General features: G+C 34.2%; 1 long non-coding RNA gene across 1 annotated transcript; it reads right to left on the bottom strand.

The window, feature by feature from the left end:
* Positions 1-3,955: 3,955 nt before the first annotated feature.
* On the bottom strand, positions 3,956-6,592 carry LOC135079096 (uncharacterized). The gene is made up of 4 exons (XR_010258732.1): positions 6,366-6,592; positions 5,600-5,814; positions 5,195-5,422; positions 3,956-4,435 (listed from the first exon to the last, which is right to left on the bottom strand). It is a non-coding gene; the product is annotated as an uncharacterized LOC135079096 (long non-coding RNA).
* Positions 6,593-7,484: the final 892 nt, after the last annotated feature.

Raw genomic sequence — 7,484 nt, 5'->3', positions numbered from 1 at the left:
AAAGACTGTTCAACGGCCAAGTCACACAACATTAACTATAATAATAAAGAAATCGCAGTAAGAAACCATAGACTTGGCACGACTTTGTCTAGATTTCATTACTTTTTAGAGATAAACAAGCAGCTCCATCGAGACTTGGCTAGTTTTTTACAGAATGCTTTTGGTGGGATTTCACTTCTTTTTGTAGAACGTGGCAAAATTATTTAACGTCGTCGTTTTATCGTCATTTTTTTACGATATTAAACACAAATAAACTCAACTACCTACTACCTTTAAAATGGACAACGAATCAGAATTGTTTTAATAACATAACCTTAGCGAACCTTACAATATAATAAACGAAATCAACGAAATGCAAATTACACAACATTCAACTTAATCGACGACTTTCTCTAGAAAGGAAAAAAATCTGGACACCGCTTGCTAGTGCTAGCGCCATCTAGCGGTGAGCGATACAGGCGAACACCACGGTGCCGGAGTAGTATTGATTATGAATGTGGTGTTACTCCAGATCTTCGATTTTCCTAGTTTTTATAGTTTTCCCTTTATGTGGCCATTAAACCCTAACTCTCTACCAAATTTCAGCTCTCTGAGTTTATGGGAAGTACTAGTTCTATTTTGATGATCATCAGTGAGTGAGTGAGTGAGTGAGTGTCGTAAATGCGAAACTTTGCTTTCGCTTAACTTCGGAACTAAATGACCTACAGACTTGAAATTTTGGATTTTAAGTATGTGATTATAGCTTACTAGATGACGAAAATTTCTGTGTTCTGGTCTTATCCAGAGGTTCTCAAATAGGGGCCTGAAAATGCGGCGAAATGGTTCCAGTAAAAGATGGTACGACAGTGTTTGCTTCGCGCTCGACTTGGCGGGGGCACTGCCGTGCCCCCAGATTCGACACCTGATATTCGCGACACAACGAAACCCACGTCTTCGTTTGTAATTCCTTTCTTTTTTTGCCAAACTGTGGGAACATGCCTTTGTGAGCTCAATGGTGTTCCTATATTTGGAGTGATATTTTATTGAAGGAAAAGAAAACATGAAAAGTCTATAAGTATTTCTTAACTATCCTCATTAATTGGTACTTAAGTATTTGTTAAACATACTAAAAGAAATTGAAGGATCTATCAAACATAAGCATTGAAGAACAGTGATTTTTATGTATGAAGGAATATGTTGTAAAATCTCTTTTGAATGTTTTTCTTTCTTTAATCTAAAATTTTGATTTTTTTCTTACACAGAACAATTCTATTACACAACTCTGTGGGCTAATTCAAATGCATTTGTCGAGAGTAGAAATCGTCTGTCAAATAATTTTCTAGTAATCAATTTTGAACTGATTGTCAAGGTAATACAGTTGAAAATTGAATATCAAAGCCAGACTACGCCTAATGTCAGATCAGCCGATGGTAGATGCCAAATTTCCAATATCGCGTACGAAGACGGAGAACTTTGTCAATATAGTGGTACATAAGGGTCATAATTAGTGGATGCCGACGATTTTCGCGCTGTCATCTCAACGACTGCCCACCCTTGTCGTTAGAGCAGTCGACTGGATAGAAAGCATGGAATTAACATGGTGATTGATAAACTATAGTCTTTTTCACCTAAGATGATCCGTATGACGTTTCGAGTTTGAAAGATTTAGAGATGTCACATAACTAAACCATAGCGATTTATCTATCGATTTTTTTCGAAGAGTTAGTAAAACCTACTTTTAGAGAAATATTTTGTACAGGTGTTATTTAACAAAAAACATGTTTTTTTAATTACAAATATTATTGTAACAAATTTTTATTAATAATATTCAAATTTCATGGTTCGTGTTCAAAAAAACGATTCCTAAAAAGTACTGGTTCTGTTTCTTTAAATTAAAAACTATTAATTTATTTTCAATGCGTTTATTAAAGTCAATAATCGAAAAATATAGTTGATTTTTGTGATGTTTTTAATAACTAAGTATTCACTGCAATCGATTAATGAACTGCGGTAATAATCGATTTTATTATACAAGAAATACCCCAGCACTAAATCTATTCCGTTTCACACATTGCGTACATTAAATAAAAAATATTTTTACATCGTATTTAATTAAAATATAATCAATAGACTCAGATTTTACTATATATTTCAAGACAAGTAGTTAATTTTTTTTTATTATACTGCTAATAAAATACAAATATTTTTTCAAAAATATTCTGCATATGTAGTATGCGTAATATGGATAACCTTGAAGTGTCATACGGATCATCTTACGTGAAAAAGACTATAGGTGCAAATAAGCATAGGTATTTTATAACCACAGAATGCTTTTTGCTTAAATTTGAAAATAAAGGATATTGTTCTGCGTCCATACATCGTTCGCCCCAAGACCCCCAAGCAATGAAATAATGATTTTTATATGTGAAATTACTTAACGATTGTCACCTTATACTCCACTAGCTTTTCGCTCGCGGCTTCGCGCGCGTGGCCTACATTAGGTACCTACATATTTTACGGAACCCTATTATTTTCCAAAATAAAATTTAGCCTGTTACTCGTGGATAATGTAGCTTTCGAATGGTGAAAGAATTTAATAAAAACGGTCCAATAGTTTTTGAGTCTATTCATTACAACCAAACCAATGATATTAAAGAACTACTTTTGTTTTTATATAATATCATTGAACCAAACAAACAAAGTTTTCCTCTTTATAATATTAGTGTAGATACTTAAAGCACGGATAAGCGGGAGATTCGTTACAATAGGAAAAATGCTTCAGATTTTGAGGTTATTAGCATAACAGAAGTACATTTCCATTTTCTATCTTCTATAGGTACTTATAATAAATTTGTAGAGAGGTCAACTCTGTACATGAAATATATTTTCAAAATAACTATCAGGGGGTGATACTGATGCCAAAAATGCAATCAGTAAAATTTTTGTCTGTCTGTCTGTCTGTATGTTCCTTATAGAAACAAAAACTACTCGACGGATTTTAACGAAACTTGGTACAATTATTCTTCATACTCCTGGGCAGGTTATAGTATACTTAGGAATTCCCACGGGAACAGGAATTAGCGGGAAAATCCTTTTGTATGAAAAATCTAAACCGCTTAAGTTAGACGCTTTAAATTTCGCACGTAGGTACTTTAGTAAACTAATTCCCACGGGAACGGGAATTCGCATTATTATACATATAATTCTTGACAATAAATAGTTTTATTAGCAACTAGCGGCCGCCCGCGACTTCGTACGCGTGGATCCCGTTTTACCCCCTTCATCTATCTTACGCGGTTTAGATTTTTTCGTTCAAATGTTTTTTCCCGTTCACGTGGGAATTTTGCAATAATATCCTGTTGTAACTAAGCTTTAAGTTTATTAAGATACCTACATGTCAAATTTCAAGCGTCTAACTTAAGCGGTTTAGATTTTTCATACAAAAGGATTTTCCCGCTAATTCCTGTTCCCGTGAGAATTCCTAAGTATACTATAACCTGCCCAGGAGTATGAAGAATAATTGTACCAAGTTTCGTTAAAATCCGTCGAGTAGTTTTTGTTTCTATAAGGAACATACAGACGGACAGACAGACAGACAAAAATTTTACTGATTGAATTTTTGGCATCAGTATCACCCCCTGATAGTTATTTTGAAAATTATATTTCATGTACAGAATTGACCTCTCTACAGATTTATTATAAGTAGGTATAGATATGTAGGAGAGACGTCTTAATTACACTTTAAATCGTAGATCGATAAAGAACCCCTTTGTCAAACCGTATGAATAGCAGCAAATAGAACTTTGCGTATTGGAAAAATAGGAATGCCTACGGAAAAGCATTACTTAGTTACCTAGTTAAGGCATTGCAAAGGTTTGATGGGAGGGCTACATTATTTATATTTTTATAAATAAGTAAGTATGTAGGTATAAATGAAAATACGTATGTAGGTACTTATTATTTATTAATGGTCATGTTCTACATTTTCTATTAAATATGGGCCCAATACATCAATGATGTCGCCATCACAACAAAGTACCATAAATGGTTTAACGAGATTCCGTTATTTGTATAGGGAATAAGTTTTTTTTTTGGTATGCATAATTGCTACTTTTTTGCACATAAATGTATGTATGTACCATCCATGATGACAATAGCCTTTCTTTGTGGTAAATCGTTTCCTGGCTTCCCGAAAAGAGACTGGAACATAAAGGTTTCTTTGGGCTACTTCCTCTCTACTAATATGTTGTAACCCTAAATGTGCTGGTACGAAATGTTCCTCCATCATACTGCGTGCTTTCATTACATATTTTGTAAGAGTACTCCTTGAAATGCCAAGTAATGTAGCTATTCTGTCATCTGAATCACCGGTCCTCAGCTTCATTAAATAAGCACCAACTGTAGTAATTCGTGCTCTCTGATAGTATCTATGGCAAAGAAGATCTGAAGGACGAATCTGAAAATAAAATAAAACATCAGATTCACAGTTCAACAATAAGAAGAGCAATATTTATATAGGATTAACGACTTTTGTGTGTAACGGAATAGTAAGATGAGTGATGAAAGATAATTTATGATTTGAACGCTGAATGATGAGGAATGATTGGTCTATGGAGGAAACGAAAGGGATGAATGAGGAACGAGGATTGAGAGTGAGAATAGTGGTAGTTTAAAAGAGTAGTCTGTTGTTATGCAGGAAGTATAAATAAAACTTTACTGAGTTTATTTGGCTCAGGGAATTTTTAACTGGCTTTATAATAGTAAAAATTATGTTTAATATTATGTAAGTAATAATATTGCAATATTTTAATAATATAAGTCTATTTGTATTATACAGGGTGGAAACGATAAGTGATCTATAACACTTTTAATATTGTGTGGCTGGCATACATTTAGTATGGAGGCTGAAAACATTGAATTTTCGGATAGATCCAGTTAATTCTGTAACTATTTACTGATACCGTTAGAAAGAGCTCGTGAAGCACTTTCAGGATGAGTAACCAGTTTTTCGATATCTTGTGTAGTTTAGAAATAATCGAGTGAGATCACTTATCGTTTCCACCCTGTATAACCTGTATGGATGAGAGTAGTGGCAGATTGAAAGCAATGGAAGGAGTTGAAGGATGGGAAGGCTGATTCGGAAAAAACCTTTTTTATTATTATAATAAACCGGCATAATTATTTTTATGTATTATAAAACTGGCAGGGCTCTTACCTCTCTGGGTTGAATCCAATTTCGAACAATGTTTAATATATCTTGATTATTCTCTGTATCCAAACAATGACTTCAAGTTCGCAATAATGAACAACCACATCCAACACAAACTTGTTGGTGACCTACCGGGGCACCGGTTGGCATATCTGGAGAGTCTTGTGAAGTAGGTGTGGTATCTCTTTGCAATAATGAGTGACAAGCCCCACAGATGTAGTCATTTGCAGTAACCTGTTTAAAAATAATAATAATTAGAAATAAGTTTAAAAAAATTATCAGTTTTTTAATGTCCCGCACTTAAATTATTTTATTTTAGTATTAATTTACAGAAACCAATAACTTTACAAGAATTAGACTGATTGTATAGCCAATAACATTTTATTAAATAAGGACTTTAGCGTGCATTACCTCTAATGGAGTTAGTCGTTCCACAATTATGTTCCTGATGTTAATATGATGTTGAGTGTTAGTTCTCAGGGACATGAGCTGATGTGAACGTGTTCTAGGCTCTAGTGTTCTACTGCAAAGCACACATTTTCTGCTAAGATTTGAAGTAGATGCATTTGTGTTGTATCTTGGGCTTGGGTCCAACATGTTGTGCATATAAGATCATGAGCTGTAACCTGTAAAAATAAATAGATTCATTGCATGCCATGCCACACATACTCCTGTGCGTTGAATAAATTGAGCCGCAAACCATAAAAAAAATGATAATTCAATATTATGTGCTGTTAGTAGAATTTTGGGTCAGAGGGTAGGGTTAAACAGCTTTAGTAAATAAGCATTGTTGTTATAATAATTAATTATGACGTGTTACAAACTTAGTTACAAAAAATAATAATCTAGTAGTCTTAGTTCCAAAAAACAAAACAAAACAAGCTTTCATTGAGAGCAGGGAGATAGTGTCAAAGTACCTAAATAATTCCTTAGATTTACACCAAAACCAGCTGGATTGTCAACATAATTGTTGTTTCGCTCATGCCTCCATTGCGCTGTACCATCGACTAGTTTCTTACAATCGAATCGGGCCTGGCTGTCCACACTGTCCAGGGTTGAACCACAGATAATAGCGGAACATTCATTTCAAGACAACCCGCCATGAGAATGGCAATTCAGAAGTTTGGCAAGGCTAGTACTTATTCATAAGATTGCAGAGCAAAATGTAGGTACTTACCGATCGAGGTGCTGCCCATTGTTGTGTATAATTAAGTTGCTCATTTTCTAACACCATAGAACCACCAGCCGAGCCTTGGCCGAGCCACACAAAAACAGTAAATCCCAGGCTGAGTATGTCGTTATTGCAATCAATCAGAGTCCGTTTGAATAGCCAAGTTTGTAGTTAATAAAGTTCCGAAAATAAAAGCTAAAACACAAACGAATCACAAAGAAGGATCAAGCAAGACAGCAACACAGCATGAGTGAGTGAGAGAGAAAAGGTGATGCGAGTGAATGACAATTTGACTAACAAATAGGGATGTCCATTTAGAATAGACATAATCGATTAAATTAATCGTTTTTGAAAAATTTTATTTTTAAACATTGTGTTGCTATAAATATTTATTTTATTTATTTAATAGGACAACCAACAAGACATACACTGGAAGACAATCAATATTTACAACGTATTTAACTTAATCTAAGTGCTGCCTTAATTATAGGTTGCCACGGCATGCAATAGTGGACTTATACATAAACAGTGTCTACACTTAAAGAAAAGAGTAAATATGTAAATGTAGGTAAATAAATGTGATTAAATATATGTTACAGGAAATGTATGAATTCTAGGAATTGTATACTATTCCTAGGAAATGTATACAATTCCGAAGCTATTTAGGAAATGTATAAAATATTGCTTCAGAGATTTTTTAATACGCACATATCCTAGGACATGTATACTTTTCCTAGGAATTTTATAGAATTCCAATATTGTATTAGGAAATGTATAAAACTAAGCGGCACAAGCGCGGTCGTGTGATCGGGTGCCCCTCAGTACGCCTAAAATTTCATTTAGCCAAACCACATTGGCCCGTAGGTACTTTTAACTCACAACTATTATTGTTTAGCCTGAAAGTTGTTTTCGCACTATTATACTTTGGCTGAAAAAAATATTTGCCTATTGGCATACCTTTCTTTCGGCATCACGCATATTACGCTGAAGAATTGGAAAACTCTAATTTTAACATCCCTTTTATTAAACTATTATTGGCATGAAGGTTTTAGTACTCCTGTAGCTGGATAACAAAGTCTCGGTTACATATACACAGCGGTCGCGGCGCGGTAGCGCCTTTTAAAT

This window comes from Ostrinia nubilalis, chromosome 16 (assembly GCF_963855985.1).
Source record: "Ostrinia nubilalis chromosome 16, ilOstNubi1.1, whole genome shotgun sequence".
Taxonomy (NCBI): Eukaryota; Metazoa; Arthropoda; class Insecta; order Lepidoptera; family Crambidae; genus Ostrinia; species Ostrinia nubilalis.
The sequence above is the reverse complement of the archived record's forward strand: the minus strand, read 5'-3'. Positions and strand labels throughout refer to the sequence as shown.